The sequence below is a fragment of the Podarcis gaigeae genome (assembly GCF_964106915.1).
Source record: "Podarcis gaigeae genome assembly, chromosome: 14".
Lineage (NCBI taxonomy): Eukaryota > Metazoa > Chordata > Lepidosauria > Squamata > Lacertidae > Podarcis > Podarcis gaigeae.
The window spans coordinates 11,429,909-11,450,490 of NC_139690.1; the positions used below are offsets into that span (position 1 = coordinate 11,429,909).

The window sequence follows — 20,582 nt, forward strand, 5'->3', positions numbered from 1 at the left end:
CGCCATAGCTCTGTGGTAGAACTCCAGCTTTGTCTGCAGAAGGTTCTTGGTTCAATTCCTGACATATCCAGGAAGCAGTGTGGAATAATGGTTAGGGTTTCAGACTAGGATTGGGGTGACCAGGGTTCAAATCCCCACTGGGTGACCTTGGACCAGTCACCACCTCTCAGCCTATGCTACCTCACAGTGTTTTTGAGGGGATTAAATGATGAGGGGGAGGAAAAGGTGGGATGTCCATGCAATAAGTAAATAGTCTAAGGCTGGAAGAGAACCCTGACTGAAACCCTCAGCCAATGTTGGTGGCAGTACTGAGCTTGAGGAACCATTCATCTGATTCCATATAAGGCAGCTTCCTATGAGAAATTCTTCTATTCTAGGGTGAGGGTTGTCTGGGGGTGATGTAAAAAATGGGGTTTGGTTTTTGCTGCCCAACTCCCCATGGGACTCCTGAGTCCCCTAAGTCCATGAGAAAAATGGATGGAGCCAGGATCCAGTGGAAAGCAGTGGCGGAGCGTGGGGGGTGCAGGGGGGGCAGCCGCACCGGGCGCAACATTTGGGGGGGGCGCTCGCACTCGCAGCTCTCTGCCCCTACCTGGCTCACTCACTCTCTCTCACTGCAGTGCTGGCTGTGCGAATCCGAGCCGAGCCACCGGGTCGCCGCCCACTGCGGAGGGGGTGGGTGCCAGGTGTGCGGTGCGGAGAGAGAGCGAGGGACTATCTGGGGGAGGGACAGTGTAGCGGCCGCCCAGCGCAGCGCTGAGCGCGGGAGAGAACCACACCAGACCAGACCAGGCAGCAGCAAGAAGAAGCTGGCAGCGGCGGCAGGTTAGGGGTTAGGGACGCAAATTACTTGCCTTGCCCCGGGTTAGGGGGTGCAAATTACTTGCCTTGCCCCGGGTGCTGACAACCCACGCTACGCCGCTGGTGGAAAGCACACAGATCTTTATTTTTCTTGTTGCAACAGAGTTCCATTCCCTCCTTCCAAGGAGGGAGAGACCCTGAACAAAAGTGTTCAGGAGCTTTAAAGATTTTTGACATTGCCCAACCGCCTTAGCCAAAGACCACCCCAAAATCATCATACATACATCATAGGAGGCGGTCTGCAGCAGAAATCCTGTCTGCCAGGATACCTGATAATGGTAGCTTGTTACATTACCTGGGCAGCCTGGTCATTCTTTTGTGATTTTTAATACTTCAGTTCCTGAGAGCCAGTGTGGTGTAGTGGTTAAGAGCGGTGGACTCGTAATCAGGTGAACCGGGTTCGCGTCTCCGCTCCTCCACATGCAGCTGCTTGGTGGCCTTGGGCTAGTCACACTTCTTTGAAGTCTCTCAGCCCCACTCACCTCGCAGAGTGTTTGTTGTGGGGGAGGAAGGGAAAGGAGAATGTTAGCCGCTTTGAGACTCCTTCGGGTAGTGATAAAGCGGGATATCAAATCCAAACTCTTCTTCTTCCTGAATCCAGGTCACAGCCTCACTCTATTCATACACAAACATGCTCTTAAGACAGGATTTGTAAGAGAAAAGACAATGGGAAGGCTTTCCCCATTTGCCTCCCTTACTGCAGAGGAAAATTTGAGGTCATTGGCAGAGTCAAAATGGCTTTAGGAGTGCTCTCCCATACTATTTCAGACACATGCTTTATATATTTAGATGTGTGCGTTTATGAATAGAATCAAAGAATCATAGAGTTGGAAGAGACCACAAGGGCCATCGAGTCCAACCCCCTGCCAAGCGGGAAACACCATCAGAGCACTCCTGACATATGGTTGTCAAGCCTCTGCTTAAAGACCTCCAAAGAAGGAGACTCCACCACACTCCTTGGCAGCAAATTCCACTGTCAAACAGCTCTTACTGTCAGGAAGTTCTTCCTAATGTTTAGGTGGAATCTTCTTTCTTGTAGTTTGGAACCATTGCTCCGTGTCCGCTTCTCTGGAGCAGCAGAAAAAACCTTTATATTTATTCTATATTTGAGACCTGGGAATTCTTATAACAAGGGGAAGTAGCCCAAGGCACAGTAAGGGTGTAGATTGTTCAAGGACTGCTAAAAGAACTGTGTTGGTGGAGTAAAATTTTCCCCGAAGTGGAAGTGGTGTCACTAACCCAAGAAGGAAGGACTGGCAACGGAACAAAACAAAGGGAGGCAGATCTGGTTGTGTGAGGAGGGGACTCGGAGAGTGGATGGGATCTGTGACCTACATAGAGAGATGTTCACTATGTCGGACACAGTAGAATGTAAAACTAAATTATCAATGAAAACAAATTAGAGATTGTTTGATGGTTGTCATTTCACACTTCATTCACTCCTTAATGAATCATTTGGAAAGGCTCAATCAATTTAGGTCAGTGGAGACTGTATACATGAACCAATAAGCCACGTCAATTTTTTTTAATAACAACACTTGGTTAGTACTTTGTAATATGATACGCAGCATAGATGACATCTAAATTTACTTTCTAGCCGTTTCTCAAGGAAATGTTGCCTTGAGAATTCCCAGCCTATCTTTGTAGGCATGTTCCAGCAGCCCAGATGTACATTTAGGTTTACAGAAGTCATTCTATTTAACTCCTTGTCCATTGAGCTTCCATTTTGCATCACCAAATTGGGGCACAAAAACAGGAATTTTAAAAAATGTTCCGGTTTAGCAAAAAATAAAATCTACAATAGTTAATTTCATGCACATTGTGTAATCTTTGTCCCACTAGGGGGAGCAGCAGCACTTTACCAGCCAGTGCATTTTATATTACAACAAATGTCCAAAATTTGAAGAAAACTGACCTTCATATGTAAATGCTGACAATCCCAGATGAATTTTATGCATGTCCAAAAATAGATATCTATTTCCCTGCTTTTGGCACATACCAACAAAAGCTTCCTAGTGCATGCTGACAATGGCATTTTAGGCAACTATTGGCTTTCACTGGTATATCTTTTGAGTTTTCAGGCATTTACAAAGTTTGCTATATTTGCAACAACATAATTGGCAACCTGCCTCCTCTGAACTATATTCAAGCCAGGCTGCTGAGTCTGTTGCTGTAGCAGCTGGAACCTTATTGGCTGTTAGCTTCTTTATTGCTTCATACTTTCGTAATCAAGTCTAGATTGTTTCCTTTTGTAATACTGAATTTACTCTCCTGTTTGCAAAATTTTTGATTTTGTTGTCTTTGAATGTATTGATACATTCTGTTGATTGCTTTCTTCTCCACCTTCTATTCCCTCAGTGTTTTGTATTGGATAATAAGCAGGTGGCTGTTCTTAGCTTGTTTGGGCACAGCTCACTGTGGAAAGGGTATGTAAATAAGCTAAATCAAATCAGTAACATTCATAAGAATATAAAGAGACCTGATGGATCAGAATAAAAGCCCTATCTAATTCAGCACCCTGTTTCCCAACCAAATGTCCATGGAAAGTCTATATGCAAGATATGAGTGTAACAGCACTCTCTTGTTGTTGTTCCCCAGCTATTGTTCCCCAGTATACTGTCTCTGAACCTGGGTGTAGTAGAATTGAGTCATCAAAACCAGAAGCCATTGAGAGCTTTATCCTCCAATTCCCTTTTAAAGCTATCCAGGTTGTTGTCCGTCATCACTACATCTTGAAGCTGTGAATTCTCTCTTTCTCTCTCTCTTTTTTTTTTTAAATGATTTTTTTTTATTTTGAAAAGTTTTTATTATTAAAATAATTCAGCATTAATACACACATATTACGAATATACAAGCATACAAACATACATTTCATACAATCCTTAAAAATGTTCAAACATACCTACACTCAATCCCACAGATATTTCCTTTTCCCATCCCCATCCCTTACCCCTCACCCCACCTTTGTGTTAGACTTCCAATCTACTCAATTGCAATTTCTTTCCATTTCTATTACTTTCTTTCACACACCTTTAACCCAGTTTTCTGCTTCTTTTTCTTTTACACATTGCTATCCATCTTATTTAGTATTTCAGTATTTAAAACAGAACTTGTTTATTCTAATAGGAATTCTGATTTTTCAATATGGTTTTGCAAGTATCCTTTAAACACCTTCCAGTCCCTGTCTAAATTCTCTTTTGAGATCCTTCCAATTTCTCCCATTGTTTTGGCTATATTGTAATACTCCAATAATTTGGCAAGTCACTCTGTTTTTGTCGGTATAATACCACTTTTCCAATTTTTCGCAATCAATAGCCTTGCGGCTACTGTTGCGTATAAATTATGTCATGTCTTCTTCCTTTAGACTTCCTGGTACTATTCCCAATAGAAAACCTTCTGGTGTTTTCCTAAATGAGTATCTGAATGTTTTTTTCCATTTCGTTATATATTGTTTCCCAAAATTGTTTGATGTTTAAACAATTCCACAATTTCAGATAAACACTGGTCTATGTGAAGAGCAATTGCCTGCTTTAAATCTCCTGCTTCTCAGTTTAACTGGATGACCCTGGAGTCTAAGAAGAGAGGAAGGAGCAGAAGACAACCCTTTCTTTCCATGCATCGTTTTATACATCTATCAGACTTGCTGGGTTATTTTAATGCAGCTCGATAAAACGAGAGTCAAGCACTTGTTCCTCGTTGGGGGGATTCATGGGGGGGAGGGAACCATGTACCCCATCTGGAGCTCCTTGGAGAAAAAGGTGGGACACAAAGGTAAAAAATAAAATATAGTAGATACATTCTGGCTGTAGGGCATTGTTGAGGAGGCCAGAATACATAGGGTCTCCCTCTTGTGCCTTGCAATTGCTAGAAATAGCAAATGCCTCTCTCTCTGGTTTTTGTCACCTTGTGGAGCTGCCTGCCTTTCTGTGATATTAACTTTGGATGCTTGACCTTGCCTCTGGATCATGTTTTGGACCAGAACTAATTCTCTGTGCTTGACCCTGGTGTGTTTGGACTGTGCTGCACCGATAATTCTGCCTTCGTTGACTGTTTTGGTAAGAGGTGTTGTAAGAAAATTGAGGCTGGCTTTTTTTCACAGCCCAGTAGTGGACCTCAAGGGATCCCAAGTCCAAGGGATCACTGGCTTTTGCTGCCCAACTCCCCAAGGGACTGAATCCCCTAAGTCATGGGTAGGCAACTTAAGGCCCGAGGGCCAGATCTGGCCCAATCAGCTTCTAAATCCGGCCCGTGGACAGCCCAGGAATCAGCGTGTTTTTACATGAGTAGAATGAGTCCTTTTATTTAAAATGCATCTCTGGGTTGTTTGTGGGGCATAGGGTTCATCTCCCTCCCCCCAAAAATATAGTCTGGCCCCCCACAAGGTCTGAGCGACAGTGGACCGGCCCCCTGCTGAAAAGGTTTGCTGACCCCTGCCCTAAGTCCATGATTGGTCAGAGATGAATGGATGAGGGCAGGATGCAGTGAAAGCAAGGCAGATCTTTATTTTTCTGTTGCAACAGAGTTCCCTCCCTCCTAGCAGGGAGGCAAGAGTGACCCAGAACCAAGAAAAAACATCTCTTTTAAGGGTTTTCATTTTTGCATGGAGAAGAAGGACAATCCCCTCTACAAAGTCAGAAATTACATCACACATAAGGTGGGGTTACTGTGGCTCAGGCAAGCCAAGGGGTGATATTCCTGAGGATTTAGCAGGATTTAGCATAGTTCCAGACACAGTTTACACAAAACATTATCATTTGATAAGACAATCAGGATGCTGTCAGACATCCCTCAATGCAGAGCATCTGGGCAAACAATGACAATTACGGTAATACAAAGGAGGTTCATAGATATAGGAGAGGAATCCCTTCAGGAATGTCCCCTGATTGCTCTCTGCTTATGTGTTCTCAGGCAATGGGGATTAAGGAGGCAGAGGAAATATTGAGTCTTTAAGAAAGCCAAGATGGCTTTTGGATTGCTCTTTTGGATCACATTCATCCAGTAATTTACCAGCTACACTGGCTCCCGGTGGAGTACAGGGTCAGGTTTAAGACGCTGGTTTTGACCTTTAAAGCCCTATGCGGCCAAGGACCCACGTACCTACAGGACCGCCTCTCCTGGTATGCCCCATGGAGGACCTTAAGGTTCACAAATAACAACACTTTGGAGGTCCCGAGCCACAAGGTGGTTAGATTGATCTCAACTAGGGCCAGGGCCTTTTCAGTACTGGCCCCAACTTGGTGGAACACTCTGTCACAAGAGACTAGGGCCCTGCGGGACTTGACATGTTTCCGCAGGGCCTGCAAGACAGAGCTGTGGCCTTTGGTTTGGACTCAGTCTGACCCTTAGGTCTTCCTTTCCTTTACGGTTTTGATTTATGGGCTACTTTTAAAATGAGGCTGCTTTTTAAATTGCATTTTAACCTGTATTTTAATTTGCCCCCCCCCCCGCCATTATGGTTCCATTGTAATTTTACTGGTGTTAGCTGCCCTGAGCCCAGCATTGGCCGGGGAGGGCGGGGTATAAATAAAATTATTATTATTATTATTACTCTTCTCCAAACAAAAGATGGCAGCAACGAGAGGAGTAACTGCCTTTGCCACTGAAATAACAATAAGCATATTTTTCTGCAAGAAGCTTGAATTGCTGACCAGCCTCCTTATTTATTAATTAGCTAGCACATGTGGTAGAAGAGTCCTCAACTCTTTATCTAAGAGGCTTCTTAGTCCAGATTCACGTTGCCTCTCCTCAAACAGACCTTTGATCAGTATAAGACCCGAGGAGAGCTTTCCAGTTTCTTAACAACAGCATGTTAGCTAGAACAACCTATCCTTAGCAAACAGCTAGAGTAAACATGGATCACCCAGGCGAGAGATTTTGTGCGCTGAACATACACTCCCAAGTTTTGCATCCTAACAGAAAACCCCCGAGAGACATCTGTTTTGTGGTTGGAGTCAGGACAGCCAGATCAGAAGATCACAGGCCTTTAAGTTATAACAGCATGTAGAGGTATATGGCAGAAAAGTATAAATCCAGATTCATATTTATATCCAGTAAGACAGCACAGGGACACGGGTGGCACTGTGGGTTGAACCACAGAGCCTAGGACTTGCCAATCAGAAGGTCGGTGGTTCGATTCCCTGCGACGGGGTGAGCTCCCGTTGCTCGGTCCCTGCTCCTGCCAACCTAGTAGTTCGAAAGCACGTCAAAGTGCAAGTAGATAAATAGGTACTGCTCCGGCGGGAAGGTAAACGGCGTTTCCGTGTGCTGCTCTGGTTCGCCAGAAGTGGCTTAATCATACTGGCCACATGACCCGGAAGCTGTACGCCGGTTCCTTCGGCCAGTAAAGCAAGATGAGCGCCGCAACCCCAGAGTTGGCCACGACTGGACCTAATGGTCAGGGGTCCCTTTACCTTTACCTTTAAGATAGCACAGCTCACATCACCACTGTGGTCTCAGATCCATTCTCCCTGCTGTTTTTTGCCAGTGCAGTAAATATGAAGCAGAGTAATCTGTGGTAGCCGTCCCTAGTTTACCTACCTTTTTCAAAGAGTTAAGAGTCAGTCAATATTAAGACGGAGGAAATGGAGGGGAAAGAATCAACATTTTAAGTGCTCTGGTGCCTGAATAATGCAGAGGGGGAACAGTAAAATGCCTGGTTGTCATGACAACACTATCCCTGGATGCTCTGGGATGCTTCTTACTGTGCTTACATCCCAAAGCTTCCGGACTATTGAAATGATGTGAGCGAATTTTCCAGTTGTGCAAGTAAGTCTAAGGAAGTGTTCTGCATGGGAGAAAGGGTGTGAGGAATTTATGTTCTGTCCCAGAACATAAATGGGGACCTGAAGCCGGAAGTAAAACCTGCCTTAGAGTAGATAACTATTAACTACAGTCACACCCACCATACATTTAAAGCACACTTCTTTCCCCCAAAAATCAAGGGAATTGTAGTTCTGTGAGGGGTCAACTGCAACTCCCGTGATTCTTTGAGGGAAGTCATGCCTGTTAAAGTGGTTTGGATGTGGTTTAAATTGTTTAGGGTTGTAGCCAGCTAAGTTCTACTAAGAGTAGAACCACGGAAACTAAGAGACCCCACTTTTTCTCACCAACTAATTCCAATGGGTCTACTTTTAAGTATGCCTGACATGGGATACAACCCTTATTATTTATTGGTTACATTTCTAGATCACTTTCTCCCAAGGAAGTCCAGAGCAACACATAAGAAGCTATAAAAAACACAAAGTACAGATCATAAATAAAACATCATAACCAATGTAGTATAGCTAGCTTCTCTTTCCTCCTCAAGGACTAGAAAAGCCTTGAACTGCAGTTCCAAGATTCTGTTTGGAGAAGGAAATGCAAATTCCAGTCTTTGGAGTGCTGTGGAAATTGCTGCAAGACACGTGTTCCTCTGAGGAAAAGGAATGGAAATTACACGAGCGAATATGAGTGGTATTGGCTATTGTACTTCTTATTATCACAAAACAACATATTGCAGCATAAAAATTACTAGAATAACTAAAAACTACAGACTCTTAACAGTGGTTCAACATTAAAATCATATATTTTAGCCCTGGGAGAATAAAGAAGTGTTAGAATCATAGCAATGTAGAGCTGGAAGGGATCCTCAGGGTCATCTAGTCCTGGACACTACTGGGATTTCAAATGCGCAAGTGACATCCGGGAAAATTTATGGAAGGCCCAGATCTTTGGCAAGTAAACCGAAAAAACACTTTCATTTAAAAAAAAGCTCAACAATTTTGGGGTCTTCTTTAAAAAAGGACTTTTGGGGTGTCCTGGTTTTTACTTTTTGAAATATGGCAACCCTACAGAAAACTTTGCCTAGATTGCAGTCTTAGTATGTATTACAGTATTTGAATATTTTTTTGGAAGCCGCCCAGAGTGGCTGGGGAAGCCCAGACAGATGGGTGGGGTATAAAAAATAAATTATTATTATTATTATTAGGCCTTTGAAGTAGTTAACACCATACATAGTTAGAATATATAATGAATGCAAAGCATACAATGTTATACAGAATTCATACATTACCAATACCCAAATACCCCCCCACTATTCTCTTTCTGAAATTATATCTTTTTTAAAAAAGCATATAAAACCCACAATATCATCATAAGAATTGATGGGAACCATCTATAGCTGCAGCTTCATTCACTAGATAACTCCAAGAAGGATATCCGAACTGAGTAAATTTTTCTTGGGTGCTGTAATGGGGTTTGGGGTTGCTTGTGCGTAAGCCGCAAACTGCTCCAAGCTGAGTTGTTTGGTCAAAACTTTCCCCCGGCTGGACAGCCCTTACTCCGTGGCTGTCTCAATCACTGGCAGAATCCGTCAGTGGGTGTTTCCTGAACTTTTTCCAACATAAAAGCTCTTTGACGCCAAGTCTCCGCCTAGCCTCTCTGCGTGGAAGCTTTCTGCGCAGAGTGGGCGTCCCAAGCGGAGGCTCTGTGCTCTCCCCGCTGGTCTCGCTGGAACAGTCTCGGAGCCCTCCCTCCGAAGCTCCCTCAACCTCCCCTTTCTTCCTAGCGTCACGCCTATCTCCTTGCCCAGCGGAAGCTCCTCCTCTCTCCTTGCTGGTTCCCTCTCCAGCGTCATTGGGGAGCCTTACCTTCACCCTTGGCTCTGATGGCAGTTCCCTGACAGGTGCCTTTCACACTATCAAAAGTAGGAAAACAATATGAAAATCCAGGGATTTTTCAGGTTCTTCTCTGGTGTCCTGGCTCTTTCTTATTTGCTTCAGGTTAGTATCAATCTCATTATCCATTATGTGCTTTTAGACCGTTGACTTCATTCATCTTCACCAGCCTTTTGTGGAAGATTGCTGTTGTCCCCATTTTGTAGATCAGAGAAGTCTGTTCAGCCTTTAAGATGCAGCGGTGTTGCAGAACGGCAGAGGCTCCTCCAAGGCCCCAATGAGGGAATTGTGGCATTGGAGCCCCATCCAGTTGGGGGCAGGGACGTAAGTCCACATCACCTATCAGAAGCCGGATCCTAGCCTGTATCCTGGATTGGCAATTGGGGATGCAGGCTAGGATAAGGGCTGGGCTGGAGGACAGAGCAGATGGAGAAGGAAGGCTTCCCTTGGGTCCACTCCCTGGCCATTTAAGCAGCCCTTGCCTGGTGCCTGACCTGCTTTTCCCTCATTGCCCCCTCCCCCGGTTCAAACCGATGGTTAAGGACTATGCTGTGGCTACAGTAGTTGTCGTTTTATGGGGCTGAGTGGGAATTTGTCCACCGGGCCAATTGGCTCCAACCCATAGCTGTCAAGTGTACCTTATTTGAAGGGACAGTCCCTTATTCCAGCGCCATGTCCCGCTGCTGTCCCTTATTGATGGATGTCCCTTAAATGTCCCTTAAATGATGTCACTTAAATTTCAAAGGAAGCAGCTCCTCTCCCTCCCTCCCTACTGGCCAGGGAGGAGGGAGGCTCCAACTGTGTTACTTGGCTGTGTTGCTCACTCAATAAGAAGTCTAAGAATGACTGGGGGGTGGAGCTTGCATGCCTTGTGTGTGGCTAGTTAATGCAAGCTGAGGGGGTTTTTGAATGCTGGACGCCATTTTGTTGCACGTGCTGCTGCAAACTTTGCAGTGCAAAGCCAGGCCGGGGAGCCATCTTAAGTTGAGGCTGCATAGGCCTTGTGGTGCATGTGATTCAGATTCTATTCAGTTGAACCTCTGGTTACAAAGATGGTTGGACAGTGTTCTCGAAGCTACCAGCATGAGTTTGACCAGACTGCAGGAGGACAGGAAGACTGGAGTGCCTGGAACAGGTGAGGCTGTTTTGGTTGCTGGTCCCTTATTTTCAAGGCTGCTGGTCCCTTATTTTCAAATCTGTAAGTTGACAGCTATGCTCCAACCTGGTGGTTTTGCCTAAGTAAAGGGACCCCTGACCATTAGGTCCAGTCATGGCCGACTCTGGGGTTGTGGGGCTCATCTTGCTTTATTGGCCAAGGGAGCCGCGTACAGCTTCCGGGTCATGTGGCCAACATGACTAAGCCGCTTCTGGTGAACCAAAGCAACGCACGGAAACGCCATTTACCTTCCCGCTGGAGCAGTACCTATTTATCTACTTGCACTTTGACGTGCTTTCGAACTACTAGGTTGGTGAGGAGCTGGGACTGAGCAACGGGAGCTCACCCTGTCGCGGGGATTCGAACCGCCGACCTTCTGATCGGCAAGCCCTAGGCTCTGTGGTTTAACCCACAGCGCCACCCGCATTTTGCCTACCTCCTAGCAATTGTCACAACTGGGTTGGGCATTGGGGCAATCCTTTATTTTGGATGGAGGGGAGGTTGTAGTCTCTGCCTGCCCCTACAAATGCTGGGGTATCCCGTTAAAGGGACCTGGGGGGTGGGGAATGGTCATGTCCACGCGCCCAGGCGGGGCCAGGGCTGAAGGCACTCCCCCAGACAGCGGTCTCTACGGTAGTCACCCTATTTGATGTAAGTCTTAAGAAAAGGGAAAAGAGAAAGGTAAAGGACCCCTGGACCATTAAGTCCAGTCAAAGGCGACTATGGGGTGCGGCGCTCATCTCACTTTCAGGCCGAGGGAGCCGGCATTTGTTCTACAGGCAGCTTTCCAGGTCATGTGGTCAGCAGGACTAAACCACTTCTGGCACAACGGAACACCATAACGAAAACCAGAGCACATGGAAACACTGTTTACTTTCCTGCCACAGTGGTACCTATTTATCTACTTGCACTGGTGTGCTTTTGAACTGCTAGGTTGGCAGGAGCTGGAACAGAGCAACAGGAGCTCACACCGTCATGGGCATTCGAACCACCGACTTTTGGATCGGCAAGCCCAAGAGGCTTGGTGGTTTAGACAACAGCGTCACCCGCGTCCCTAAGTATTAGGACCCCCCTGCCTGGATTGGCCTAAGTGTCGCTTCCGGTGGGTGGGCCGCAAGTATTTTGATTGCCCCATGCCCAAGCCAAACCTCTTTCATCTGTATTCAATAAAGTTTATTTCGCTCCAAATCAGTCCTATTTTTGTCTGCAGGTTGGGGACTGGAGAACACAATGCCTGGACCCACAAAAGAGACTGAGAACTGGTGACTTGACAAAGGCCACTTAGGAACTTCAAACCGAAGCAGTGGTGTGAATAGTGTCATGAGACAAAGGCTCTTGAGAGCAGAAGCAGTAAGGCCTACAAGGCCTACAAAATCATTCAAACCTGCTAACTGCTAACTGTGACTCGTGACTCATCCTCATTCTCCCTATAAAAGTAGCCAGCCTCTCTGTGGGCCTCAGTGTGTGTGTCTCAGCCAGTGTGTGTGTTGTGTTGTTGCAGACAGAGTGGCTCCAGGACTCTAGTAAATCAGTAACTAAGACTGTGCCTCTGTGAAGAGTCAGATAGCTGCCATGAGCACTCTGTGTATGCTCTTTAACTATGCTGTTTACAAACAACTTTGTTTTCTCAAGTAGAAGTTTTATTCTGTTTATGAAGAAGACTCTGCTTTGATAAATTTACCACTGCACGACAAGTAGTGGCAGCTGGGAAGGAGAATGTGACTTGTAGTCTGCATAGCTTCATCCCTCCCTCAGCAAAATCAGATTGGTCGCAACTAGGGCCAGGGCCTTTTCAGTACTGGCCCCGACTTGGTGGAACGCTCTGTCACAACAGACCAGGGCCCTGCGGGACTTGACATCTTTCCGCAGGGCCTGCAAGACAGAGCTGTTCTGCCTGGCCTTTGCTTTGGACTCAGTCTGACCTTTGTTTTCCCTCCCCTTATGGTTTTGATCTATGGGCTACTTTTAAAATGAGGCTGCATTTTAAACTGCATTATAACCTGTATTTTAAATTGTTTTTTTTCCCTATTATGATTTTACTGTAATTTTACTGGTGTTAGCTGCCCTGAGCCGAGGAATAAATAAAATTTATTATTATTATTATTATTATTATTATTATTATTATTATTAATGCAGAACAAGCTCTCCCACACACATATATGCACAATTTATTCAGGCTGCAGAATTTGTCTTACTCAGTGAGCAAAATTTCTGTTACTTTGTTCCGTATTTGGGTTTTCTTCATGCATTCCCAATGAAAGTTTTGCTTTGGCAGACATGTATTTTGGTAAGAGTGGCTCCTCTGAAACACTTTCCAACCTGCAACTTCCTAGTTCTGTCAATTAGCTGGATGGCTGGAATTCACCTCGGGCTCAACTGTGTGGATCACTAATTCCCATGGGTCAGCCTCAGCCCAGTCTTCACTCATTTGCCCTAGTTAATGAGCAACAACTCCTACTCACAATTATATAATAATCCACCAGACTGTATTGTGGCTAAAATTAAAGCAATTAGCTCTAGGCAGAGGAAAATGTTACTAAACAAAATACCAGTGCTCGGCTTCCATTATATAAAAAAGCAAATTGAGCAACTGTTTTTATGGTAGATTAGCTATTTTAGAGTGAACAGAGAGGTTGCAATCATATGTTCCAGCTACAATGGCTGCAGCTTATACCAGCAAATAATGTAATCAGATTCCTATGTTCCCATACCCTCCAACATTTCTCCGATGAAAATAGGGACACCCCATTCCATAATGATAATTTTACTATTTATATCCCACACATCTTACTGGGTTGCCCCAGCCACTCTGGGCTTCTTCCAACATATATAAAAACATTAAACATTAAAAAAACTTTCCCTATACAGGATTGCCTTCAGATGGCTCAGGGGTCAGATAACTCTATACCCTCCAACATTACCCCAATGAAAATAAGGGACATCCTAAGGAAAAATGGGTCATTCCAGGATCAAATCAGAAACTGGGACGGCTTCTCTAAATCAGGGATGTCCCAGGAAAATAGGGACACTTGGAGGGTCTGTGTTTCCCAACAGCAAAGTAAAAAGCACACTTCTAGGATCGGAAAAGTCAGCTAATATTTATTCATTCATTTATAAAAGTCTATATACTCACATAAAACATCAAGGTGATACACAGCAAAATATGCAAACACAATAAAATACAAAAATATTGTTAAGAAATACAAAATAATCACAAGAATGACTAGCTCATCAAAAAGGGGAGAATTAAACAACTGAATAGGCCTGTTAGCACAAAACAGTCTTCGATATAACAATGGAAACTTCTCTCATAGGATCCATGACAACAATGTTCCTGACCTTCTTCTTTGGCGATCACTTATAGCCAAGTATTATCTTCCATGAACACGGTTTTAACAGTGAGTCCGTAAGTGACTGTGGAGGCCAATTCTGGATCAACACCTCTTTCCCATGACTTTACCTTCTGCGCAACCAGCGGCACATTGTGCTATGGGAGTAGAAAACCAAAGATGTCGAGAAAGTCAGTCAATCCATCTGAACCGCTTTCAAGACAAGAACAGAAGTGATCTGAATGGCTGCTAACTGATCCAACTGGCTGGGCTTTCAACTGACCCAGGGATCCTTTCAAGCAACTCACCTGGACTCCTAGGAAACAAAACATTCCCCAGGATTCCACAGCTGGTTGTGAGGTCAGAGCCTGGCCAAGGACTGGAGCCAATGGGCTCTGGGGTCCAGGAACGCTCTCTCTGCCAGGCCCGGGGCATCACTGGGCAACCTCAGGCAGCTGCCAAGTGTCTGACCCACCCCTGCATTTACCCCCAAGCAGAAGGCTCAGGCAGCTGGATCTAGGCTCCCCTTAAGAGTTTCCCCAAATCCTCCCAACTTTGCACCCCTCTGGAGTATCGAAGGAAATAAGGCAGACCATGACTGTGGTCCAGTTTCTGGCACCTCCTTTAAACCCACCAAACAGGAGTTGGCTGGCTAGTGGTCCATCATTTGGTCATGGTGCATCATATGTTCCAGTGGGTTGGATGTTCTTTAAAAAAAAATGGGGGGGGGGCTTTGTTGTATTATGGAACCTTCTTTCTCCACCTGGTTGCTCACTCACATTCGTCACTAGACATCTTTTTAAAAACATGTTTGGTGCTTTATTGTATTATTACCGGTATATGAAAACACCTTTTCTCTGAGGAATGTGGGAGCTGAGAGGAAGAACCAATAAGGCAAGGCTGTGTTAGCAAACACTGCTCACTTTTCTCTCTTTGGCTGAAGCCTGAAGAGCAAATGGTGGACACGCTAGGAGCCTCAATGGCACCCTCTGGAAGTTTCACCCAGGGCAATAACCCTGGCTAGCACCCCCCACCCAGCCCCCAAGCTACACCTTTATGTGAAGCCCTTGAAGGTGCTGGCCTCAGGTGAGCTCCTTGCCAGCCGGTGAGGTGGGCTAGAATATTGGGCCTCTCCAGACCCAAAAAGGCTGCTGTGCACCTCTTAAATGCGCTTTTAAGAAACAAAAGGGCTCTCAGGCCTCAAGCACAGAATTCCTTTTTTATTGCCTCTTGCTAAACTAATCTAGACATGATCCTGGTGGAACATCGGCCGGCTGTTAGTGTGAAGGCCACTCCCCGCAAGGCCCTTTCCACCTGGCCTAGGGGGCTAGGCCCACACTCACTGGCCCCACTGAAGAGGCTCCTCATGAGGCTGGAGGAACATCGCCTGGCTATTGTTTTATTGATTTAATATGCTGTAAGCCGCTTTGAGATTTTTATTAAAAATATAAAGCGGTATGTAAATAAATACATCTCCCCCTCTTTTTTGTTATTGTTGCTAAAAATAGAGATACCTCTCTTGAATCATGCTGCAATTTCTCTGTGTTTTTAATAATAATAATAATAATAATAATGTATTATTTTTACCCCACCCATCTGGCTCCCAACAGAATTAAAAGTGCAATAAAACATCAAACATTAAAAACCTCCCTAAACAGGGCTGCCTTCAGATGTCTTCTAAAAGTCAGATACTTGTTTATTTTCTTGATATCTGAAGGGAGGGCATTCCACAAGGTGGGCACCACCACCGAGAAGGCCCTCTGCCTGGTTTCCTGTAACCTCACTTCTTGCAGTGTCCGGGCTGGACGATGGGGGTGGAGACGCTCCTTCAGGTATACTGGGCCAAGGCCGTTTGGGGCTCTAAAGGTCAGCACCAACACTTTGAATTATGCTCGTGATAGGAAACATAATGGGAGGCAATGTAGGTCTTTCAGGACTGGTGTTATATGGTATCGGCAGCCACTCCCAGTCATCAGTCTGGCTGCTGCATTCTGCATTAATTGTAGTTTCCGGGTCACCGTCATAAGTAGCCCCATGTAAAGCGCATTGCAGTAGTCCATGCAGGAGATAACTAGAGCATGCACCACTCTGGTGAGACAGTCTGTGGGCAGGGTGGGTCTCAGCCTGCATACCAGATGGAGCTGGTAGACAGCTGCCCTGGACACAGAATTGACCTGCGCCTCCATGGACAGTTGTGAGTCGGTTGCACACCTGGTCCTTCAGAGACACAGTTACCCCATTCAGGACCAGGGAGACTTCCACACCCACCCACCCACCCACACCCTGTCCCCCCAAAAACAGTACTTCTGTCTTGTCAGGATTCAACCTCAATTTGTTAGCTGACATCCATCCTCCAGTTGTCTCCAGACACTCATACAGGACCTTCGCCTTCACTGGTTCTGATTTAAAAGAAAGGTAGAGCTGGGTATCATCCGCATACTGATGAACACCCAGCCCCAACCCCCTGATAATCTCTCCCAGCGGCTTCATATAGATGTTAAAAAACATGGGGGAAGAGGACAGAACCCTGAGGCACCCCACAAGTGAGAGCCCGGGGTCTGAACACACCACTTTCTGGACATGGCCCAGGAGGAAGAAGCAGAACCACTGTATAACAGTTACTCCAGCTCCCAGCTCCTCTAGACGGTCCAGATGGATGTCATGGTTGATGGTATCAAAGGCCGCTGAGAGATCCTGCAGAACTAGGAAACAGCTGGAAGATTTGAGACTGGGCGATAGCTGGCCTCTTTCAGTGGGCCCTGCGGAGCCCATCGCCCAGCCCTTCCTGGCTTGCTTTTAAGAGCCAAGATGGGCAAAGATCAAGGAGACAGGTGGTCGGTTTCACTTGTCCAAGTAGCCTGTCCACATCCTCAGAGGTAACAGATTGGAATTGACCCCACACAACTTGACTAGACAGGACTCAGATGTGCTTTAAAGATGCAGCATGTTATAAGAATTTTAAGGTCTCAAATATAGAATAAATATTCATAAATGCACAGTCTTACTGGAATTTATGTAAAGGTGGTGGTGGTGGGGTTGCCCCTCCAGCAGACATCCTACCCCCGCCCCAACTATCAAAATCAACACAATCACTCCTGCAAATGTCCCCACAAAACATTTCATCACACAGTTGTCAAAGAAACTAAGATTAAGAAACTGACAAGAAAAATTGTCTGAAACCATAAACTTGTTAATGCTTATAAAATAAACTTGTTTATTTGGTTTAATGTTAACAACTGTCTGGACTCCATGTGTACCCGAGAGAAACGGGTTGGTGGCAGCGGGGAAGCAATCACAGTGGTGGCACAGGGATCAATAGACAGTCAAATGTCCAGGAACCCTGTGTTACCTACCTGAGGCTAGGTAATCACTTCACTTCTTAGTTTCTTTACCGGCCTATACCTTCCTAATAACGTCTAACTGATTATCCCAACTGTCTAGCTGACTCCTCTTAACAGACTCTCTCACATCAAACTATCCCAACCCACAGACTTATCCTCCCTCTCCCTTCTCTAACACCCTACTGACTCCTTAACAACACTAACTCTAACTCCTCCCCTTGGGTTCCCACTTGCCAATCACTTCACACTCATTTAACCCTTTCCTTATGACCCAGCATGATGTCACCTAGGAGGGCAAACGCCACAATCAAACACAAAGAAAGGTTTCTAGGTGCACAAAAAGGTTTTTAAAAAGACGCCTAGAGGAGGCAAATGTGGGTGAGCACCCAGGCAGAGAGAGAAGGTGGTTCCATAATGCAATGAAGGGGAGGGCAAAAAAACTTTAAAAGAACATCCAACCCACTGGAACATATGACCAAATGATGGACCACTAGCCAGCCAACTCCTGTTTGGTGGGTTTAAAGGAGATGCCAGAAACTGGACCACAGTCATGGCCTGCCTTATTTCCTTCGATACTCCAGAGGGCTGCAAAGTTGGGAGGATTTGGGGAAACTCTTAAGGGGAGCCTAGATCCAGCTGCCTGAGCCTTCTGCTTGGGGGTAAAAGCAGGGGGTGGGTGAGGGGTGGGCAGATACTTGGCAGCTGCCTAAGGTTGCCCAGGTGCCATGGGCCTGGCTGAGAGAGCGTTCCTGGAGCCCAGAGCCCATTGGCTCCCGTCCTTGGCCAGGCTCTGACCTCACAACCAGCTGTGGAATCCTGGGGAATGTTTTGTTTCTAGGAGGCCAGGTGAGTTCTTTGAAAGGACCCCTGGGTCAGTTGAAAGCCCGTTGGTTCAGTTAGGAGCCTGTATAAAGCAGCAATCCTTTTCTGAATTTGAAAGCTGTTCAACTGACTTTGTGGGCCTTTCTGGGTTTGGAGATCTTTTGCATAATGTGCTGCTGGTGGCATAGAAGGTAAAGTCAAGGGAAAGAGGCGAGACATCCTGAAGATTCATACCGCCACCACATGCCCAGTTTTTAAAGATGCTCCTTGGTTATTAGACCTTTCTTAAATCTCATGCTGGATGTTACATGAGCCAGCAACTTTCCCAGGGAGATTTTGCTTCAAAAATGTTTGAGACCACTGAAGCAGAAACCCCACCCCACCGAAACAGAAACAGGGGAGATGTTGAGGACTGTTGGCCTTCCAACTATTGCTGAATCCCATCCAATCCCCTCCTGCGGGCTAGAGAAGGATCTCTGGTGCGAGATGGCCGCCCCCAGCCATGTGCATTTCCAATGGGCATCCCTACATTGACCATGTGCACCGCATCCACACTCAGTGTGAACTGGAGAGTGTGGCACGCGGAAAACACCAAGGGAACCGGCCCCGGAACGGCCCCAGGTGGAATCTGGACTCTTCCCGGAGAGACACCAGTGGCGACGGCGACTCCCCCCGGCATTGTGAAAAGCTTAAAAAGGAAAATTCAACACTCCCAAGGGAAACCTTCACTGCTGCAGTATTCACGGATACTGTCTAAATCCCTTCCAGTCCCAGAGCCTTCCTGAACCCACCCGCAGGGACACCCATCCCACCCTCTGCCACATTGAACATATGTGCTGTCCTCAAAAATGGGGAAATCCACCTCCCAACAACCTCTCAACTGCCTAAAATTCCCAGCGAGTAGCACACCGGACCCTCCATCGACACAGGACACATCACTGTGGGCCTCCAGCTGCCGAATGCATCATCTGCTGCCATCGAGATATTTTACTTCAAGAACACAGAAACAGAAACATGCCTTAATAATATAGAGATCTAACTAAGAGTTAAAGTAGTTATTGCTAAAGTTCATCTCAGCAGCTGGCCACAGCAGCAGTTGGTGGTCTTGAAGCAAAATCTCTCCATACCCACGAAGAATGCACTCAGCAGCTGGAAACCCGCAGTGATACGCCCGATACAAATAGAAGGTCCAATAGGCTGCCAGGCAACTCAAAAGCCACTGGGAAGTGGACCTCCCCCCCCCCCCCCGCAAGACAGCACACATGTTCCATACAACAGAAAATAGGACAAGTATCACTGCAGGCAAGCTCAGGGAAGCTCCAAGACCAAAAAAGATCACAATAAAATCCCCACATTCCACGGGCCCAGAGACACTGCACAAGGCAAACAACACAAATGCCACAGTGGCTGAACTCACAATGGAAGCCAATGCCATCAAGTCCTGAGCAACAAAAATCTCCCTTGGGAGGGCTGGATACCACCCACCGAACTCTTCAAAATGCCAAAAAGAGTCATCATCAGGGTCCCTCCAAAAACAGACAGTCCAGACTCCAATCAAGACGTCTCCAGAGCCGATTCCCCCAACGCCCTCCACATGCCACACTCTCCAGCCCACACCGGCGGCCGATGCAATGCACACAATCTAGGCAAAAACACCATTCAAAAATGTACACAATCAAGTGTTCTGCAATTCCCCACCGAGCACCACCTGACCTTACTACGCCTCTGGCAGGATCCATCTCTCCTTGTTAACGCAGAGCCCAAGTCTTTTTTGAAGAACAACCCGCTTTAGCTGCCTCTTTTCCGGACCCTGCTGGGATTCAGCCTCAATCGAACGTCCTTCCCCTTCTGCCCTCTTTGCACAGAGCTGTTTATGATGGAGGCCTCCCATCTGAGCTCCCTGCACATTCTTACTGTGCTGTTCTACCAGCGGCTATATAAAGAAAAACTCCTTTCTCAGGAGGAGCTGGCCCTGGTCTTCCCTGACCGAAGAGAACTGCTTAAGATCCATGCTAAGTCTCTTTCCCCTCCAGACCGGTCCCCATTCTGTGGCTGGCCCAGGCCTCCGCTTCTTCCTGGGTGGGTCACAGGCAGAGGGAAAAGGGACAAAAAGAAAGGCACAGCTCTGCAGCAGGATCAGGCCCGAGGGGCCCAGCCAGACCTGCAGCCTGTTTTCAGGGGCCCCCACAAGCTGCAGGGCAAAAGCTCAATGCCCCCCCCCGAACTCCCCCGATGCCCTGCACACGCCACACTCTCCAACCCACACTGTCCACTGATGCAATGCAACAAGTCCGGATGAGAACAATGCTACCCCCCAGGAGCAGGGATGGCGTCCACTGCCTTGTGCAGCCAGTTGCTGCCTCTCAACCTAACCTACCTCACAGGCTTGTTGTGAGGATTAAATGAGGGGGGACTCCAT

The 20,582-nt window shown here is 46.4% G+C and overlaps 1 long non-coding RNA gene across 1 annotated transcript; it reads right to left on the reverse strand.

The window, feature by feature from the left end:
* Window positions 1-8,113: 8,113 nt before the first annotated feature.
* Window positions 8,114-14,709, reverse strand: LOC310831840. The gene is made up of 2 exons (XR_014558014.1): window positions 14,132-14,709; window positions 8,114-8,272 (listed from the first exon to the last, which is right to left on the reverse strand). It is a non-coding gene; the product is annotated as an uncharacterized lncRNA (long non-coding RNA).
* Between the last annotated feature and the right edge of the window lie 5,873 nt (window positions 14,710-20,582).